The 22452-nt window shown below is 42.9% G+C and overlaps 1 protein-coding gene across 3 annotated transcripts in view; it reads left to right on the forward strand.

Moving 5' to 3' along the window:
• Positions 1-22452, forward strand: part of DNAlig3 (DNA ligase 3) — a 957513-nt gene that overhangs the window by 21631 nt on the left and 913430 nt on the right. The window contains exon 2 of one of the 3 annotated variants that reach the window (XM_067142216.2): positions 21106-21225. The exons of the other annotated variants lie outside the window; for them this stretch is intronic. The gene's annotated coding sequence lies outside the window, so the exon portion shown is untranslated. The remainder of the gene's footprint in view (positions 1-21105; positions 21226-22452) is intronic. 3 annotated transcript variants of the gene reach the window in all.

Here is a 22452-nt window from a genome sequence, read left to right on the forward strand (position 1 = left end):
GAGTCCACAGCTAACTTGACGGTGGCCCCACCTCAGACAGCGGAAACACTGCAAGAGCTGCCGAGGGGGACGTTTTACTCTCACCTGACTGCCGCTACCCGCTGAGGTCCTCTCCTGATTGGCTCCTCGGTTGACTGCTGTCCTGGGAGCAGTCTTGGGTTGCGGCTGGGCGGCCCTCTCCTGGTGGGCCGGCGTCGCCTTCTGCTTCGTGGTCCGGCGTCGTCTTCTTCTTCTTCTTCCCGGACGTGTCTTCTCGGCAGGGGAAGAGTCCTCGTCCTGGTGACGCTCCTCCCGGCCTGGTGACCCCAGGGTAGCTGATAGCTCCGCTGCGTCGCCGTCTTCTTCCTTCTCTTGGCTGGCGGCGGCGGCGTCGGTCGTTGCTAGCGCTTGACTGCGTTCCCTGTCCTGTGGGGCGCACATCGAGGTCTGCAACTCGATAGACGTGCTGGCAGGCTGGGCCTGGACAGCAGCCTCAGAACGCCAGGGGGCGTCCTCCTCCACTGAAGTCGCACAGTCGCGGCGCCAGAGGGCGTCATGCCCCACCTCCGTGGTGGCGTCGCTGGTCGCCGGCTGGATGGCCAGGACTAGGTCGGTATTAACCGCGCTACTCCTTAGCCTCCTCGGCGTCTCCCTGGTCTCCGTCGCGGCCCTGACTGCGCCGGTGTTCATCCCTGGCACTCCGTCCCTCCCTGGTAGACGGATGACCTGGAACAGAGAAGAAAGCTCCCTCTCTGCGTCGCGCATCCGCTCCTGGTCGTGATGCCTGATGATGAGGCCTCCTGGTAGGAAGCTCTCGACGGCCATGGTTGTCGAGATGATCCTGCCTCCTCGGCGAGGGCGCCGCATTCTGTCCAGGACGAGGCCCCGTTCAGAAGTTACAGGGCGCCCCGGCCTGTAGTACACGAGCAGCGCTTCGTGCGCCGGGTCGGTGTAGCCTTCGGAGAAGTAGAAGCCGTTAAGGGGGTCACACCCGTCCCTGTAAGGCTCCGTCTCCACCTCGATCTCCGGCTCCTCCTGCGGCAGCTCCGGCTCGGGTGCCGGGGTCTCCGGCACAGGTTCCAGCGTCTGCGGCTCCGTGTTGCTCTCCGGTGTTGGTGTCATGCCGGTGAAGAGATCTCGGAGCAAGTGCCCGATCGCCACCGCCCGTTCTTGGGTTGTCATCGTATCCGCCTGGTTGTCCATCCTGGTCCTCCTGTAACAAACTCTGAAAGAGAAAGAGCGAGCACTGAGAAGTGCTCAGCTCAGACAAATGCTCTTCCGAAGTCGTACTAATAAGTATAGCTGCCTGGTTAGCACTAGAAGTACTGAGCGCCTAGCAAGGAGAGAGAGAGCGCGCAGCGAGAGGCACGTATGTCCTTTCACTTCTGCAGTCACCTCGTCCTTGTCTGAATTGCTGTGTTTTTTTTTTATATACGGGGGGCCCCCGTAGCCCGCTCCCCCGCCGTGACTATCGACTCAATCTACATGGCCTCCGACATGCTATTAATTTCTAGGTAGAAAAGAGATAGCTGGGTAGAGTGGGAAGTGATACAAGGAGTATCTGCCTGTTTCCATGTCAGACACGTTACCAGGCGAGATTGTGTTAGGTATATGGTGTTGAGGTACGGTATTGAAGGGTCAGGGAAAAACCACATAGGCAGAAAGAAGAAAGAGCCTACATGTAAAACCTGACTTCTTTTGATAGCACATGCAAGGATGTGGGCTGGAGATAGACCAGAGGTTGTGTTAGTTTGAATTATGTGTCGTGCAAACATAACCATTTCCTTGCCAATTTTCTGTTATTGAGGGAATCAGTCCTTCTTGTCACTGCCTGGTGCGGCTCGGGTCTGGTAGCGTCTGGGCTCTGGGCCACAGGTTCGTCCCATTGCCCAGCCGCCAGCAGTCCCTGGTGCCAAGTCTCCTTTTGGAGAGGGGGGAATTAAAGCCAAGCCTTACGTAATGCAAGGGGCTATCTTCTTCCGCCTGTCGATGTCCCTCTATGCGGTGTTACTGGAACACACTTGTCTCTGCAACAATTTGTACATATATACATTTAAAATTTAAAACTTTAGAGTGCGGGCCGCTCTCGTGTCCTGTGAAACAAGTGCATCGTAAATTAAGTGATATTATCAGGTGTGGGTTATCTGTCCACTCCCTTGTCGCTGGCAGGGGGCGGGGGTGGATTGGGTCGTCCCTTATTAAGGCTGAGTTGCCTTCGTCTTGATGTATTTCTTATCTCAATCCTCCCTCGCTTGATTACCGGTGGTGGCTAGGTCTGTAACATAACATAACATAACATAACAAAAACACATAACATAGCATAATAATATTAGTATAGCTTAATCTAGGATATAGGTGATCAGGTATGTACGTATATACAGGTGTTGCAGTGTGGTGTGTGGGCGTAATGTTAAGTGGAGCGGTGTAGTGGGTAGGTGTCAGCTTAGGAGCGAGGGCGGCTTTGGCCCCCCGGCCTCCCAACCCTGTGGCTGAACAGAATGTGTTTCGGCGTGGGGTATTTTGTGTATAGGTCGACGTCATAGCGTCCGATTCCACTGACAAGTGGGTTGACCTTACTACCCCATGACTTCTTGTACATTCGGAGTGTTTGCTTTCGAATGTGTTGCCTTATCGAGCTGACTTTCGCAATAGAGCGTAGTTGGCGTATTGGCGTGTCGTACGGGAGTCTAGCCGCTGCTCGAATGCATTTGTTTTGTATTAGCTCCAGCTTATCCAGATTTGTCTTAGCAGTGTGGCCCCAGGCGGGGGCTGCGTACGTTATTATTGGCCTAATTAGGGCCTTGTACATGTTGATTGCTACTCTCTTGTTAATACTGGATCTTTTGTTCAGTATGGGATAGAGCTGTGACAGTCGTGCGTGTGTTTTCCGCTGGATCTCTTTAATGTGATATAGCATGGTTAGTTTTCTATCTAGGACTACTCCTAGATATTTGACCTTGTCGTGCCATGCTATATCTCGATTGAATAGTTTGAGCGGTTTTATATTGGCTGGCCTGTGTGTGCGTCTGTTCTTCCTAGTGAACATTACAGCTTGGCATTTGTCTACATTGATCTTGATACGCCATTTGGTTAGCCAGGGCTCGAGGGTTCGCAGTGCTACTTGTAGTCTCTTTCGGGTGCATGCTAGTTGAAAGTGTTGTACTGTGATAGCAGTGTCATCCGCGTAGAGGTGCGTGGTAGTGAGTTCCGCTGTCGGCATGTCATTTGTAAATAGGATGAACAGGATTGGGCCCATTAGTGACCCCTGGGCTACGCCCACCCTGATCGGTCACGTGCTTGACACTGTGTTATGAACATCTACTTGGAACTCTCGGCCTTCCAGGTATGATTTAATTAATCTTATGTACCCTGGGTGGAATTCGAGGTCTATTAATTTCGCTAATAGGCCTTCGTGCCAAACTTTATCGAATGCCTTCTGGATATCAAGGAATACCGTGCCTGTGTCCCTCCGCTTGTTTAGTCCGATGGTCGCTTGTTCTAGGACCCGGGTAAGCAGTTGCGGGGCGGAGTGGCCGTTCCTGAAACCGAATTGTTCGTTTCGAATGATTCCTCTTTCCTTGATATGTGCTATTAGCCTTTTCAGCAGTATTTTCTCGAATACTTTGCTGAGGGCGTCCAGGAGACTGATGGGCCTGTAGTTATTAGGGTTAGATTTGTCCTTGCCTGGTTTGCCAAATACAAGGATTCTCGCCTTTTTCCATTGTTCTGGATAATACTGCAATTGGAACATTGCGTTGTATATTTTAGTGAGTAGTGCGAGGGCTTTCGGAGTTAGCTTTTTTAATATTATGTTCTGTATCTCGTCTGGGCCGGGTGCCTTCTTCGGGTTAAGGTGGTCTATTATCCACTTAATTTCGTGGATATTAGTCTTCTTAACCTCGGGCTTAGGTGCGTTTGCTAGGAATTCCGCTACCTTGGCCTCTGTTTGCCTAATGAAGGCAGGGTCTGACGGTTCGTCATTGGGCGAAAAGGCCTCTTCCAGTGAGTCGGCTATCACCTCGGCTTTATCTTGGTTTTCGTACACTGGTCCGTTAGGTCCCTTAAATGTTGGGATCACGTGTGGTTCTCGCGTGAAATATCTCGCTAAGTTCCACACCGGTCTGGTATTAGTGTCAAACGTACTCAGTTTGTTATTCCAGATCTGAGACCTATACTCCACTATTCCGGTTTCGATTTCGACCCTGAGTTCATTTTTGCGTATCCGGCCTTCATCGCGGTGGTATCGGGCCCAGTTGCGCTTGTGTCTGTTGCGCTGTCGTATTAGATCTTTAATGTGGGCCGGTAATTCAATGTTAGTGTTTTGTCTAGGTTTGTGTACCGGGATACTCGCAGTTGTGGCTGCCTGGATCGCATTTATGAGTGTTTTTAGGGATTCATCCGTTTGGGCTGGGTTTACTATTTGTATGTCCTCAGTCCCCTGTAGGAGTGTATCGAGTTTTCTTTCAAATTTACCCCATTTGGCTGCTTTATAGTTGAGTCGGCGCTTGGGGTTATTCTCGTATTCCTCCGGGTTCGCTTCCAGTGTAAATATTACTGGTTGATGCCTCGACCCTAGGTCGTTAATGACCTTTATGGTGTGTTTTTGAGGAATATTTCGCAGTAGGGCTATGTCTAGAATATCATCGACCTGTTCTTTTGGCGCTAGGAACGTGGGTTCGCTGGGGGCTGTTACCACATAGTCCTGGGATAGCATGTGGTTATACAGCCTTGTGCCGTCTGGGTTAGGTTTCAGGCATCCCCAGCTGTCGTGTTTCGAGTTTAGGTCTCCTAGTATCGTGTTTCGATTTAGCCTTAATACCGATTCTATGTCTTGTGTGTTTAGATGTTTAGGTCTGGAGTATGCCGATATGACATTAACGAGTGTTCCTCGCACTGGCATGGCAATTCCGCATGCCTCCAGCTCGACCAGTTCTGGTAAGTCAATTTCCATATGTTTAATGTCCTTCCTTACCAGAACTGCCACTCCTCCGACTTTGTTTGCCTTGTCGCTACGGTGTATTTTATAGCCTCTTATGGTGAACTTCTTCCCCGGTGGGAGGAAGGTTTCAGTTAGGAGGGCTACGTGTATGGTGTTCGCGGCTAGGAATGCTTCGAGTTCATATTTCCTAGAATTGACGCCCTGTCAGTTCCATATTAGAACTCGAAGCTCCTGCGTGTTATTATTATTATTATTATTATTATTATTATTATTATTATTATTATTATTATTATCTTCGTTGGGTTCTTCAGCCATCCGGGGTTAGGAGTTCGGAGATTGCATTAGCCAGGGGTAGGGGAGCATGTTGGCCATCATAACACCAGTGGTTATGGCTACCGAGAGGTTCAGGTTCGGAAAGAAGGTTTTCAGGATTTCTTCTATCCTTTCCCTGAACGCCTTCACTGCCATGTTCCCCGCTGGCTGTTGTGCCTGTAACTGTGTGGTTGGTGAGTTTGGTGCGGTGAGAGGGGGGGGGGGGGGAGCGAGGGGGGTGGTGGTGCGGATGCCGGCTGGCTATCGGCAGGTTCTCTGCGGGGGGTGGAGCTGGCTTGGGGCGGGCCCTCTAGCAGCTCGGGAGGTGCTGGCGTGGACTTAACCTGCCTTTGTTTATTTTCATGGGGCTGGGCCTTCCTGTTGTTGTTGTTGTTGTTGTTGTTGTTGTTGTTGTTGTTTGAGGTCTTAGTTCGGACGGAGGTGGAGGCTGGTTGGGCTGAGGGCCCGGGGTTGTGTTTACCTACCGTCCGTACGGGCTTGAAATTTAAGATGCCTCCGCCTGATGGGCGCTGGTTGTCTGAAGGACCTTGCTTTTGGCCCTTTGTGCCTGATGGGCCTGCGAGACCTGAAGGGTCCTTTTTGCCTGAGGGGCCTAGGTTCTTTTTGCGTGAAGCTGAATTGCTGTGGCCTGGCTCTCTGCTTATATTCAGTACGGCTCAAGGCTGCTTGCTACGTCACAGAGATGAAATTAGCTTATATCTTTAGAATGCCTTGACGGAATTTACTGAAATTAATATATGTTTGCATTTGGAACATGAGCTACATGATGATACATGCCTCATGTCCGAAACTTAACCGGCTGAAAAATTAGGCCTTTTCTTTCTAGTAGCTTCGATGGAGAGGCATGTAACATGTGATATTGACGTCACTTGCAGACTCGTTGCTCGTGACGTGTCCAGCTCGCTACAAGGAGCTTCGCCTTGCACTAGCACAAGATGTCGGATGCACGAACAGATATTATTGCCGTCCCTTTTTTCATATATTTCGGCAACAGTAAAACAATGTACAGGGCTGGAACAGTTCCCGGTACAGTACCTACCTATTTATTTTCAGATCAAGATTTCGAAGGGTTTTCAATTTTCTCAACATAAAGCCACAAGTGGGCACTCAGCAAAAGTTAAAGAATTAAAAAAAAAAGGAAATCGAAGAAACAAGTGCTGATACAACCTTTGTTCAATCATCAGCAGCACTCGGACGAGTTCTCTTCCGGAGTTTGTAGGGCGTTTTTAAGTGCCAACATACCCCTCTACAAGGTCGAACATGCTGAGATTACAGCTCTCTTCAAGGACTTTGCAGGAAGAGAGTTGCCTCATGAGTCGACCCTACGTAAAAATTACGTTTCTTCAGAGTATGAAAAGGTATGAATTCATGCACGATTGCCGTATTGCGCATTCTCGTTTAAACAATTTAGAAGTAATTTTAACATGGATCTGGCTCTGTCGTAGTGAAGGTAATCTCTCAATAATACCTTCATTCCACGAAGAATATTCATTCAGGTACTTTCTTCACCAGGTTCTACACGCAATCAGGGACAACATCGGGAGCCACCCAATTTGATTATCTATCAACGAGACCACAGAAAGTTGTGGAAGATACATGGCCAACGTTATTGTTGGAAAACTCAGTCCCAGTGAACCGGAGAAGGGCCACTTAATTCTGTGCAGGGAGCTAGATGTGACAAACCATGGTACCATTGTGCGAACAGCGCAAGTAGCTCTGCGTAAGTTTTTTTTTTTTTTTTTTTTTGAGCGTTTTGCCAAAGAAGAATAAGTACAGTCTGGCTATAATTTCAATGCATTCTACGTATGCTCAGTGAAGACTCTGATAGTTCTGATAGTTAAATATCTCTTACAATTGTACGACATGTCAGAATCCCATTAACTGACCGGTTCGCCCTTCATTTTATGCATTCCTGTTTCAGGCTTGCTGTGGCCAACCTTTTCAGATGAGGAGGTAAACAAAGTACTCGCCTTGGTGACTGACGCTGCTCCCTACATGATTAAGGCTGGGAAGAGCTTCAAGCTTCTCTACCCGAAGATGTTACATGTTACTTGTCTTGCCCATGCAATGCACAGAGTTGCTGAGGAGCTGCGCGAAAAATCGCCCAGTGTGAACAGCGTCATTTCCTCAGTGAAGAAAATTTTCGTCAAGGCTCCTTCTCGCGTCCGTGCCTTCAAGACGATTCATCCAGAGCTCCCTTTACCTCCCGAGCCCATATTGACGCGATGGGGAACTTGGATATTGGCTGCCTTGTATTACGCTGAAAATCATAGGGCAATTGAAGAGGTAAGACTAGTTGAAATGTTTAAAATCTTCTCATTTTCAAGGTTTTCTCTATCATTCTTTTATGTTTACTCCATCATATGGCGCCTAATTTTGTAATTTTCTCAGTTATTCTCCTCAGCTAATGTTTTTCATTTATATTTTTTCCAGGTGATCAGTACGTTTGATGAGGCGGACAGCAAGTACATCGCGAAAGCTAAGGCTGCTTTTAAAATGAAGGGCTTGATGCCATCCTTGACTTTCATAAAAGCCTACATGAGCGTCAGTCCTGAGGCCATCCTAAAGTTGGAATCGCGAGAGAGGGAGTTGGTTGAAGTGGTCTCTACAATACAAGGAGTCATCCAAGAAGCCGACTCGTGGCCTGGAGAGACTGAGAAATCCGTGAAACAAAAATTGGAGTTCGTGCTGGCTCAAAATCCTGGTTGGAGTGCAGCGTTGTACTTGGAGAGGTTGCTGCGTGGCGAGTCTGCACCGTCAGAGGATTTTCTGAACTACTCTGCACAAGAAGCAGCATCATTCAAGTATTTACCTCTAGTGTCAGTTGACGTCGAAAGATCGTTCTCATCATTGAAACTTTTATTGACTGATTTAAGAAAATCATGCAAAACTGAAAACATAGAAAAAATTCTTGTTGTACAGAGCAATGCCGATCTACTTCAATGACTCACCTAATTCTGAACATCTTGTAAATGAACTTTTAAACTGTAACTTTTATAAGAAAACTTCTCATATATATACTTGAAACTTGAATGCGAGTATATCGCAGTGTATCATACATACAATTAGAAAATAAAGCTCGTATATAAAGATATGTTATTGGTTTTTTAGTTTCACTTTCCTTTCTATAGTTTTAACGGTGTTTTTTGAGCATATTCTGCATATTTAACCGCTTATAATCTTTTTTCAAGCATATCTATCGAGCATATAACACATGGTTTTCGAGCATATCTGGAGATTTTATCGAGCGTATCGATCCAAGCCCTAGTTATAACTTTACCTCCCTCCCTTCTAAGTTTCCTCCTCTAATCTTACTCCTTGTAGTTACCTCCCCCTCATCCCTTGTCTCCATTCCTCCTTTTTTACCAACCTATCCTGTTCCATGCCCTCCGTATCCTCCATCCCTTTACATACTTTACCCCAGAGGTCTTTTAAACTCCTACTTCTTCCTTTGCTCATAACTGCTTTACCTTCCTGTCGATCAGTCTTCTCATGTCCTTTCTTGCTCACTAAACCACTGCCCTCTGCTCTCACCGTTTCTTGCTGCTCACCCTCACTCACACCTTCACTGTCTGATCTTCTGTATCCACACTGCACTGTCCGTTCTCACCTGAGTTGATCTTCTCTCCTTCCTTGTCTCCACTCCTCGTTGATACTTCTTTCTTCCTTCCAACTTGCCTTGTCATCTCTCCTCCCTCAGAACTATCACATTCGTCCGTCTCCTTTAGCTTTGCCACTGAGTGCTCTCTAACCCATCTTCCGTTTGTCACCACCAACCTCTGACCTCTTATTTGAGCCTTTAGCCCCTGATTTCTCGCTCTCCATAGGTGTCTGTTCAAGATTTTCATATTTTCACTTCCTTCCTTTCCCATGTCTCTTTTCACCCCTACTTTCTGGCCCTTTAAATTATTACTGTTTCTTATCACAATTTCTGCCATTAGGGTTGAGAAAATTTTTACCCTAATTGGCCTCCGTCCTTTAGTTTTTCCCACTCTCTCCACATCGTCTATGTCCACTTCACTGAAGTTTATCTTCATCCTATCCTGTATGACCTCTACCACCTTGGATATCAGGTCAATTTTGCCTTCCCTCTCACCTTCCTCCACACCATATATAAATATGGCTTTCTTCATTCTCTCCTGCCTGTACCCCACCGCTTCTGTCTTCATCATCATCACCTCCTCTTCCAGATGTTTCATTTTCCCTCTTAATAACTCCATTTCCTTCTCATTGTTGTCCACTCTCCTGTTCGATTCCTCAGTCTTCATTTCTAGCCATTTCTTCATGTTCCCTATCTCCTTTCTCTGCTCCTCCATCATGTCCTTTATTTCCTGTACCTTATCCCATTGACACTTTTCCTGTATTACCTCACTCACAACCACCTTGAGTGCTGCCAAGTCCTCCGTGCTTAATTTTCCGCTGGTATTTGGGCCTGGGTTTAATTCCACCACACCCAATAACCAGTACCACCGCTATCACTGTCACTACCAGCACCGCTTCACCCATTTTTACTCCTTTTCTGAACACCCGTCCATTCTTAGTCTCCTTCTGCTTCACCTGCCATTTCCCAATCGCGGCCCAGTACTGCTCAATACCAACCATGTTCTCGGCACGCACTGCACTACGCGACTTCAGTCCACGGTTGCTCAAGCCAGACTGGAGCTGGTACATAAAAAGGAGTTCGCAGGGTGAAATAATAGATGTTATTTTGCTAATGAAAATTTATTCAAAATCTTGGCGCAAAAATAACCTTATCTCTCATTTCAAACTGAGAAAATGATTTGAAAATATTTTCTTTCATGTATAGTCAACCCAAAATTGAAATTCAGAAAACTTTCTGATATAAATAAAATTGAAAAATAAACTTATTTCTTCATGAAATGCATAAGTTGAATGTGGTTTCATAAATCTTTAGAATGTTCAAAAATAAACACTTGTTTTCATAAATCACTCTCATATGAAACCTACATTCTTTTGAAATCAATGCCTAAAGTCTGTTTAAATTATTAAATTAATTATCACATGAAAATGAACTTTCATCAATTGGCACTTGTAATTTGTGGTTAACGTAGCACTTTAAAAGAATGATTGAAAGAGTGCCTCTTCAGTAAGTCACTGATTGTCCAGTACAATAGTTTTTAAAGTAATCACTTGCTTTTACCAGTTTAAAATGCTAAATGCACTCCTATCGCCAGAGAGTTCTTGTAGGCTGGAACTGGTGAATGCAGCTCCACGAGCAGCAGCTGGAACTCCAATGATGGTGTCAGCACGACGTCGAGCCAAGTACCATCTCCAACGTCATACCCTGTTCCATTTCCCTTGTTGTACCGCGTATTGCATCCCTCGTCGAAACACATGCCGCCTCCAACGTCGTACTATGTCCCACATCGAGTCAGGTGTTGACTTCATATGCGGTTTAACACTCTGTCAAGATTTCTGGTGTCGTATAATGTTGTGGACACACGAGAAAGTTCAATTGACACTGGATCGTGAATGTAAAATATAGCACTGTCTGGTTAATTGAATATTCGCAAGTCAAGAATAAATATAATTCATAATTGCACTTAGAATCACGTGAATTTTGAATCACAGTTTGTAATGTGCCCTCTGAAACACAGTTCATTATCTAACTCAAAGTAATGCTAACTATTAGAAATAGTTATGGCTTTTAAAATGAATTAAAACACAGTCTGCAGTGTTTGAAACTCATGTCACAGTTCGAAGTATCCACAGTTTTTAAATATTCACACTTGCCTGCAGTCTAATATCTTGGAACTTGAAGATAGGTGCAATGAGTATGGTATGAAAATTAGCCTCGTGAAGACTAAATTGATGTCAGTAGGTAAGAAATTCAACAGAATTGAATGTCAGATTGGTGATACAAACTAGAACTGGTCGATAATTTCAAGTATTTAGGTTGTGTGTTCTCCCAGGATTGTAATATAGTAAGTGAGATTGAATCAAGGTGTAGTAAAGCTAATGCAGTGAGCTCGCAGTTGCGATCAGCAGTATTCTGTAAGAAGGAAGTCAGCTCCCTGACGAAACTATCTTTACATTGGTCTGTTTTTCAGACCAACTTTGCTTTACGGGAGCGAAAGCTGGGTGGACTCAGGGATATTTTATTCATAAGTTAGAAGTAACAGACATGAAAGTAGCAAGAATGATTGCTGGTACAAACATGTGGGAACAATGGCAGGAGGGTATTTGGAATGAGGAGATAAAGGCTACTTTAGGAATTAACTTGATGGATGAAGCTGTACGCATAAACCAGTTTCCGTGGTGGGGTCATGTGAGGCGAATGGAGGAGGATAGGTTACCTAGGAGAATAATGGACTCTGCTATGGAGGGTAAGAGAAGTAGAGGGAGACCAAGACGACGATGGTTAGACTCGATTTCTAACGATTTAAAGATAAGAGGTGTTACGGGGTTACCCGTGGACCAGCAGAGGTGAAAGAAGGTGCCAGGGTGAATGGGTCTAACTACAATGTCACAAATTGATTTTAAACTTTAGCAAAGGATATATTTTTAAAGAAACAAGAAACTTTAAACAACTTTTCATTTAGTGAGATAACAATGAAATAGGAATTTACAAACAAGACTTAGAAAGATCCAAGATTTCAGAAATTTCACGCTCTTGGGCTACAAGCCCCTAGTTTTACAATTTTTGAGTTCCCAGCTCAAAATTACAAAAGAGTACAAATTTATACCAGGGCAGAAATCCCTCAATACATGGAGCGCTGGCTCCCAACTCACAATATCAAGCCTTCAAAAGGCATTCAGTAATCTTACTTTGAAAAAGAGCTAACAGGCTCTCAGTTTTCAAGCCTATTCAAGGCAACACCAAAAATATTTTACACCTTTTGGCCTTCCATGGCCCAGCTTACAAATTGAAACAGGGGTAACAAGTACCCAACCTTTAGGGCCTTTGTGTAAAAGAAATAACAGTTAAATAAATGGCCTGAACACAAAATGAAAGGAGGTGAATGCTTGCACTCCTAGACATGAATTCTTAGAACCTAAAGGGCACTAGGCCGATGAAACAGGGGCTATTCCCAAACTATGGAGGTGACTCGTATATGAATAATTAAGACTTTACGGAAAAGAAGAAAACCAGTTACAAAACATAGTCACCTCAAACCAACATGAAGGGGAGCTCGAGAGGGTACATCACTCTCTATCCCCGATTTACAGTTAAAGATATTGTGCAGTTATTACATAAGCCCGCAGAAATTACATTTTCACAAAGTAGGTTACATAGTAAAAGTTTCGGACCTCTCCCTCGGGTTAAACTGCGGAGCTAGCAAGAAGTAAAGATGTTATTTGGCCATTACCTTGCTGAAGAACTGCTGCCTAATGAAAGAGGCGCCTTCTGCTTCACACACACACTTCGATGACGATCAAATGGCCAAGAGACGTAAAAATCCGCAATTTATAAACCCTCGGGGAAAGTTCGAGACCTTTCATGAATAATCAAGACACACCCACAGGATTTTCTTGGTTAACATCAAAAGTGACACTCAGAATCGAGGAAGAGGCCTGTGATAGGTGGAAAATTAATTACAGAAATTCATGATTGGCTAAATTCAAAACTGGCAGAAAGAAAAGATCAATATTGCCAACCCAAAAATGAATGAACATAATTTAGTAAAAAAAAATAACTTATGAATACAAAATTTCTTCAAATCAAAGTTCTTCCACTTCACACCAGGGTGCATGATCATGGTTTATTAGCAGTGACATCTATTGAAAAAGTCCCAACTTCTTGATGAATGGTAAACAAAACACGTGGAATTTCATACAGTACATGAAACTTCAAAATAACAAAATTTCGTTAGATTTCTGTAGTAACATCTTCTGAGTAACGGTTTAAGTAGGTGTAGTTTCAAGTTCATGATTTCTCCAGAAGAGGAGTTGTTTTAGGCGCAAGATTTAAATGAGCGGCATAGAGGTGTACCTCCCGGTACAAGAGGTATAGAACTAAATGAGACCACAACACTAGTTGCAAATCGAGGATTGTGGCGACGTTTAGTAAATTCTCAGAGGCTTGCAGACTGAACGCTGAAAGGCATAACAGTCTATAATGATTATGTATGTATGTATGTATGTATGTACACTTCTTAAATAACATGAGTTTTTAAAGACACAGTTCATATAATGCAAGATAATTATACTAGAACACAATGTTATTGACGTTCAGAACTCGTATCAAGTTCTAAGCGAAACTTTAAGTTCAAAGTTTATGGAAATGGTGAGTGTAAATCCAGTCCATATCCTATACACACATGATGCAATTAACCGTTGGACCCATAATTATACGATGAAAAAAATTCCAAATATTTATTTCAGCTACAAACAACTTTTTGAGAGTAGCCATGTTTTTATTTCAAGAGCCTCTTGTGGGAACGAACTCCGTGACAAGCGAGCGGTGAGCTCGTGAAATGCTGGGATACTTCGGTGGACCTCGAGTAATGAATAATTTGTCAATTTCGAGACATCCTTCACAACGAGAGATTTTGGCGACATGGTAAATCCAGGAATAAAGGATTAAATTATTTATAAACCGTATGTGAAGTTAGAATCCCCAGGGTAAATATAAATGCAGTTAAGCCCGGAGGAGAGTTTGCCTCCTGCTCGCGGATCGGCGACACGTGGCAAGGTCGATTTCCTGAAGAAAATGCCGCGAAACTCCAGGGCAGAAATAATTAATTTCGCCTGTTGTAAGTATGGGAAAAATATAAAATTCACACCATGCTGAATTATAAATCTGTCCGAAGTTATGGAATAAATTTCAAGAAAATTGGTCCATTGGATGTGGAATTAGCAGATTGCATAACTGAGCCTCACGGAGAGGGTGGTGTCCCTCCCAGAGGGTATAAAAGAAACCTCCCTCCGCCTATTTTACACACTCTGTCTGATGGTCTGAACGGCGAAGCGCACGTCATTCGTCTGCAAGAAAGTGCGGGATTTTGTTCTGTAAACTAACGTGTTACATATTCGTGTCAATGATTCAAGTAGAATATTAAAGTAGAAGGTGATAGAAATTTTCCTGAACTGCCGCCGATGAAAACTTTGAAGGTTTAGGTAATTTATTTGGTTAAAATACGTAGCTGAGTCTTCTCTGTATTACAATTATGTGCGTTTAATATTTGTCAAAAAGGAAGTCTGGAGGCTGGCCGCGAGGTCTGATTTTCTTATCTGTTTGGAACACCTTGCTAGTAGTACCGTGAACGACAGCAGGGTCCTGGGAAAACTGTGGCAGTCGCCATTTGGGAAGCGTGCTCATCGAATGTTAAATGCGAAGAAAGTGCGTTATTTGCGGTGTTAATCAACACCTAGTGTAAAATCTATAGCTTAAGTTATATATATATATAAGAAGATGTCAAATGTAGCCATCGAAGGCTAAGCAGGAGGCCAGCTGGCTAAATGCAGCCAGACCGTGCGCGTAGAGGCGTGCGGCTGTGAGCTTGCATCCGGGAGATAGTAGGTTCGAATCCCACTATCGGCAGCCCTGAAAATGGTTTTCCATGGTTTCCCATTCTCACACCAGGCAAATGCTGGGGCTGTTCCTTAATTAAGGCCACGGCCGCTTCCTTCAAACTCCTAGGCCTTTCCTATCCCATCGTCGCCATAAGACCTATCTGCGTCGGTGCGACTTAAAGCCCCCTAGCAAAAAAAATGCAGCCAGAAATCCAGGATGACGACTACGACTACAGGTCTGTAAATATACTTGTATCAATGTTGTAGTTAGAATTTGTTTGTCCCAATAAATTTTCAGTGCGTGTGTCGAATTGATGTTTAATAATTATCAGGCGAATGTGTTATATTTCTGGTCGTCGTGTGAAACTCTTCAGGGCTGTAAAATTCACGTCGAGAAACTATAAAATGCGAGGTTTAAATAATGTGTTAATATTCTTTGAGATATTGTTCAAATTGAGTAAAATTAGGAAGGTGGCAACGATAATGCAGTCATGGTGAATATCTTAATTTCGAATATCGCATGAGGTCAGAAAATTTTGTCGGAGAAATAATAATAATAATAATTAAAATAATATTTACCGCGGGATAAAGTTTTTCTATGTTAAAATGTATTTAACAGATATGTCCAATAAGGTGTGCGTTTGTCTCTAAATCCAGTGAAGACTGATAAAGTCATGTTTTTATTCGTGGGAAGTTAAATTTTGGACATCGTGTATGTCGGTGATATGGGAAATCACGGCATGTTGTTGTATTCCTGATGTCCGAATGTTGTAGTAAAAAATGAAAAAGGATATTTATAAAAGTTGTTTGTCATGAGAGGATTGAGGTTTGAAAAGTCTTGAAACAGAAGAAATGGATTGATGGCGAAGAATTTGTGTATGTTGAGAGAAGAGTTGTATAGATGTTGAAGGCAGAGGAAGCCTGTATTTCATGTGTAATACCGCCGTGAGAGGGAATGAGAATTAATTTTTGAGACAGGCTATATTTGCTGATGGCGAAGAATTTTTGAGACAGGCTGTATATTAAATGTGATATTTCTGAGGCAGACTGTAGTATATTCCGCTTACAATCCGGGACAGCTGACCGAGTGAAGGTTGGTTCGAGATGAGTATTTTGTGATGAACAGTAAGATTTCAAGTTAAGATCCCCAGTGAAAAACAATTTCTGTTCAAGATTGTAGCTCTTGACAGTTAAATCCAAGTGATTATAGAGCATCCAGGGTTAAGAAAAGACTACATGCCTTATGGGCCTGCTGCCTTCCACTGTTGCATACTTGCTCACTCACCGCGGCTCGGACACTGCTTGTGAAATACAGTGATAACATAAAATTATACAACCAATATAAATGGTCCGTTATTGGACATTATAAATTTTCCAGCTAACTCATTCCTGGTTGCCAGCGTTTCGCCCTCGTGTGCTAGGCTGGGCTCATCAGTTGGTACCTAGCACACCTACCAAGACGCTGGCTAGTGCATATCATGGAGGCCACTGCATAGGCTAATTGCAGCCACCGGCAGTGCCAATGCACTATGAGAGACTTTGTCCTATTATAAAAAATTGATGCCTGCTTGGCCATCAGATGATATAGATGTTGATTCCCATAGGGAATCTGAAATATTTGTTCCGAATGAGTAAATTTATAAAACCAATATAAATGGTCCGTTATTGGACATTATAAATTTTCCAGCTAACTCATTCCTGGCTGCCAGCGTTTCGCCCTCGTGTGCTAGGCTGGGCTCATCAGTTGGTACCTAGCACACCTACCAAGACGCTGGCTAGTGCATATCATGGAGGCCACTGCATAGGCTAATTGCAGCCACCGGCAGTGCCAATGCACTATGAGAGACTTTGTCCTATTATAAAAAATTGATGCCTGCTTGGCCATCAGATGATATAGATGTTGATTCCCATAGGGAATCTGAAATATTTGTTCTGAATGAGTAAATTTATAAAACCAATATAAATGGTCCGTTATTGGACATTATAAATTTTCCAGCTAACTCATTCCCGGTTGCCAGCGTTTCGCCCTCGTGTGCTAGGCTGGGCTCATCAGTTGGTACCTAGCACACCTACCAAGACGCTGGCTAGTGCATATCATGGAGACCACTGCATAGGCTAATTGCAGCCACCGGCAGTGCCAATGAACTATGAGAGACTCTGTCCTATTATAAAAAATTGATGCCTGCTTGGCCATCAGATGATATAGATGTTGATTCCCATAGGGAATCTGAAATATTTGTTCCGAATGAGTAAATTTATAAAACCAATATAAATGGTCCGTTATTGGACATTATAAATTTTCCAGGTAACTCATTCCTGGTTGCCAGCGTTTCGCCCTCGTGTGCTAGGCTGGGCTCATCAGTTGGTACCTAGCACACCTACCAAGACGCTGGCTAGTGCATATCATGGAGGCCACTGCATAGGCTAATTGCAGCCACCGGCAGTGCCAATGCACTATGAGAGACTTTGTCCTATTATAAAAAATTGATGCCTGCTTGGCCATCAGATGATATAGATGTTGATTCCCATAGGGAATCTGAAATATTTGTTCCGAATGAGTAAATTTATAAAACCAATATAAATGGTCCGTTATTGGACATTATAAATTTTCCAGCTAACTCATTCCTGGTTGAGGTACCAACTGATGAGCCCAGCCTAGCACACGAGGGTGAAACGCTGGCAACCAGGAATGAGTTAGCTGGAAAATTTATAATGTCCAATAACGGACCATTTATATTGGTTTTATAAATTTACTCATTCGGAACAAATATTTCAGATTCCCTATGGGAATCAACATCTATATCATCTGATGGCCAAGCAGGCATCAATTTTTTATAATAGGACAAAGTCTCTCATAGTGCATTGGCACTGCCGGTGGCTGCAATTAGCCTATGCAGTGGCCTCCATGATATGCACTAGCCAGGGTCTTGGTAGGTGTGCTAGGTACCAACTGATGAGCCCAGCCTAGCACACGAGGGCGAAACGCTGGCAGCCAGGAATGAGTTAGCTGGAAAATTTATAATGTCCAATAACGGACCATTTATATTGGTTTTATAAATTTACTCATTCGGAACAAATATTTCAGATTCCCTATGGGAATCAACATCTATATCATGTGATGGCCAAGCAGGCATCAATTTTTTATAATATGACAAAGTCTCTCATAGTGCATTGGCACTGCCGGTGGCTGCAATTAGCCTATGCAGTGGCCTCCATGATATGCACTAGCCAGCGTCTTGGTAGGTGTGCTAGGTACCAACTGATGAGCCCAGCCTAGCACACGAGGGCGAAACGCTGGCAACCAGGAATGAGTTACCTGGAAAATTTATAATGTCCAATAACGGACCATTTATATTGGTTTTATAAATTTACTCATTCGGAACAAATATTTCAGATTCCCTATGGGAATCAACATCTATATCATCTGATGGCCAAGCAGGCATCAATTTTTTATAATAGGACAAAGTCTCTCATAGTGCATTGGCACTGCTGGTGGCTGCAATTAGCCTATGCAGTGGCCTCCATGATATGCACTAGCCAGTGTCTTGGTAGGTGTGCTAGGTACCAACTGATGAGCCCAGCCTAGCACACGAGGGCGAAACGCTGGCAACCAGGAATGAGTTAGCTGGAAAATTTATAATGTCCAATAACGGACCATTTATATTGGTTTTATAAATTTACTCATTCGGAACAAATATTTCAGATTCCCTATGGGAATCAACATCTATATCATAAAATTATACATCGCTTGGTACAGCTGTTGCAAGACTAATAATAATATAAATGCCAGATCATCTCCAGTCATTAATGAAATTACAGTCATGAAATTTCATTTTGCCATAACGTTTCTAAGGATAATAGCCCACTGACTGTATCATTCGAAATAGAGTAAGAGTTTGAACATGCAGGGATGCGAACTAAATAATAATAATAACATGCATGTTCAGAAACCGAAATAATTGTCCTGTTTCTTATATCTGAGAAAGTTTCATGATCGTTGTTGCTTTAAGAGAGCGCAGTGTTGAGTCTATTAGCCCCCAGAAACATTTCATTATTAAGGCAAGTACTGTGTGGTTACAACATTGGAAGCTGACGGTGAGATATCTCTATCTTGGTGATGTATCCTTCAGCTCATTTCAGATAAATTTACTCGTGACAACAGATGCAAGGGCTTCATGTTTATCACAAAATACGATAACTTAAATATTCTTCCGCAACATAAAATACAGAATGCTGAATGACCTATTCGTATGATTTCCTAAAATCAGGTAGTTCGGGGTTGCTGTTTACGGAAGTGAGGATTGCGTTCAGAGTTGGCGGTTCATCTCTAAAATAGAATTCATGAACAGTGCGCCGTATTCCACTTCTGACAAAATCATCGTATTTAATGGGTCTGGAATTACTGCGAATTAACTTACTGTTTCCTTTCCCGCTTCTTGCTGGGACTCTGGAGTGGCCCTTCGCTGCCTTCCTTCCTTATTTTGAAGATGGAAGACCTCGAAATTCCTAAAAACTTTGCGGCTTTATCTACTACCCAGTTTATACTTCGTCCTGGATGCTTTGTTTTCAAATATGAAAATGAATTAAGCGCCATTTGCCGTCCTTTTCTCCTGACAACTTCACTACTTCTCCTTTTCACATGTTCAGCTATAATTTAAATGTATTACTCGCTGATTGATTATATAAAATACTAAACAGACAAGAACAATACACGATACACACAACCAAAAGCAATGCAATACACGCAAAATGAAACACAATATACTGTATTTATAACAAAACACCATGCGCCCCAGGAAGACGATCACTTCACGCTGCCGAATATCTCCCTCACATAAGCAATCACTGTAATGAGGGACACACACAAAAAGGGAAACATGCCGCACTGACCTCACCAATGATGATTCGCAGTGGTTAAGCTGAGTTATTACACGTGTTGACTATTGTACACACTTCCGCACTACACCCTGAAATGTGGCGTGCAATGCGACAAGCATGGCCGGCTGTTCCGTGTACTGAACCGCATATACGATATTTAAAATGATAAATTCAAAGATATCAAAATGGTTTTACTCTTCTTCAGTATTGTATGGCACAACCAATGCTTGTTTCAAAAGAAAAATTATACATTTTGATAGGAATTCATTATATTTTATCATACATGTAGAAGTAAAGTGGGTAACACCAATAGAAGTAATAGAATCTCATCCATCTTCTGACAGACTATACTTTCTCTATCCTAGTTCTAGTGATACTGAGTTAACTGTAGATCAGATTGTGGTCTGTATCATCGAAAACTCTCCGGAATACCCGTGTATTCATAATAGATTTCCTAAATTTAAAGAGAATTGTAATTGAGCTGAAGATATTTTGATGTTAAAAATCTTATTTTAGGCAGCGTAAATAGGCACTATTAGAATTAGTATATGGTACTCATGTTTACTTAACTAGCCTATTTAAAATGTAAATTACTTCCTGAACAGTTTTGAATAGGGTTTTTACTGTAGTTACTAGTTTATTATTGATCTTAAGTCTGTAGAGATGAAATGGAACTGTACTGAAACATCTTACTTTCCTGGTATATTATTTGACTACTGTGTACATTTCAAGGTTTTCTGGTGTAAATTTATACCTTACACTGAACAAGTGGCTGTGCGGTTTGAGAGATAGTGGGTTCGAACCCCAATGGCCGCAGCCCTGAAGATGGTTTCTCGTTTTCATACTAGGCAAATGCTGGGGCTGTACCTTAATTGAGGCCATAGTCACTTCCTCTTCACTCATAGCCCTTTCCTATCCCGTAGTCGCCATAAGACCTATCTGTGTTGGTGCGATGTAAAGCAGATTGTAAAAAGAAAAATGTCTGGCTGAAAAGTTCTGGATTCTTAGAATTGAAATCTAAGGCTTTCCCTGTCTTACATACTCTATCACTTGAGTTCGGACATCTTCTTTGATGTTTGCTAATTCGCATGTGAATTGTTTTGATAACTTGTCTCTGAAGTTGTCATTGGTTTGTTTAATTTGTTTGAACTTTGTGTGGGATTCATGTTTCCAGAAGTTAACTAGTGGGGTGTACGCTAGTCTTAACACCAGACTTAGGAAATTGTTCTAATTTTGCATTAACCTGAACACTTGTTTCAGCAGTTTCTTTACCCTTCTGGTCTATACTGATTTTGAAATCTCCCGTAGTAGCTAATAAATTCTCCATCTTGACCGAATATTAACTTGTATTATAAAATATGGAATCTTGTAAAGCAGCTACGTTGTTGAATTGCTGTTTTAAGTGTATATTCAAGTTCTGTCCTATTTTGGATTATTCATTGGATGCTAATTATTCATTGGATGCTAATTTTTAAAATATTTCCTCTGTTCTATTCCAGGTAAGGGCTTACTCAAGGTGAGAGATAGGTCAGGCTCTCAGGGCGTGTATGGTTCTTTAATAAGAACCAGGTACACAGAGAGACTATTCTTGAGACCGCTAGAACTGCTCAGTTTTGAAGGTAATTATTAAACAATGTCTAGAGTTAATTGCATTAGAGTGTGATATTAAAATCACCCAATTTATCTTTGTTTGGACATCTGCTTCTTACTGGATACGGGATGCTACAACACTCTGTCACCAGGCTGATCTTGAAGTTCATGGCGCTCTAATTACCATCACCGTGGGCTGCAGAATTCACAGTAGTGATAAGTTGAAGTTCGTGATGGAAGATCCATTCTTGTAGGTCTGAAGTATTTGAATAATCCTCTTCCTCAAAAATAAATTTAACGAAATTATGGTATGCAGTCTCTGGTTTAAAAAAGATGCCATTACTTCAGTAATTATTTACGCAGGCTTAAAGATTTATTTTGACCGAGCTCGATAGCTGCAGTCGCTTAAGTGCGGCCAGTATCCAGTATTCGGGAGATAGTAGGTTCGAACCTCACTGTCGGCAGCCCTGAAAATGGTTTTCCGTGGTTTCCCATTTTCACACCAGGCAAATGCTGGGGCTGTACCTTAATTAAGGCCACGGCCGCTTCCTTCCACTCCTAGCCCTTCCCTGTCCCATCGTCGCCACAAGACCTATCTGTGTCGGTGCGACGTAAAGCAACTAGCAAAAAAAAAAAAAAAAAATTATTTTACTCATCTGCTGAGGGAGTTGGCTTTGCGGTTAGTGTTGCGTAGCTATGAGCTCGCATTCCGAATATGGTGGGTTAGAATCTCACCACTGGCAGCCATGGAGATGGTTTCCATGATTTCCCATTTTCACATCTTGATGATGGCCACAGTTTATTCCTTTACACTCCCAGTCTTTTCCTATCCCATCATCGCCATAACACCTGTGTGTGTCGATGCAATGTAAAGCAAATTGTAAACAGGAAAAAAAAATGCTTATCTGGCCACCTATTTTGTGTTAGTACCTGTTCTTCAGTTTGTCGTTTGAAGTTGTATAAGGAACTGCATGTTGTTCTGATGCTTCGCGAATGCTTAGCTTTTCTGACCTCATAGCCTTTAGAGCATTAAGAAGATATCCTAGGTTGTAGTTGGATTTTTGTGTTGGTCCTAGAACCCCCCCTACATACTCACCTGATCGGATTCACCATACAAAATTGTGATATAATTACGTACGCATAGTGTTAAAATGGTATAAACTATGGCCAAGCAAACGAAGAGTAGTGCATAAGATGTTCATATGAGAGTAAAAGGATCATTTAACTTAACAGTCATCCAGCTGAAGTACTTAATA

Source organism: Anabrus simplex, chromosome 2, assembly GCF_040414725.1.
Source record: "Anabrus simplex isolate iqAnaSimp1 chromosome 2, ASM4041472v1, whole genome shotgun sequence".
NCBI classification, from domain to species: domain Eukaryota; kingdom Metazoa; phylum Arthropoda; class Insecta; order Orthoptera; family Tettigoniidae; genus Anabrus; species Anabrus simplex.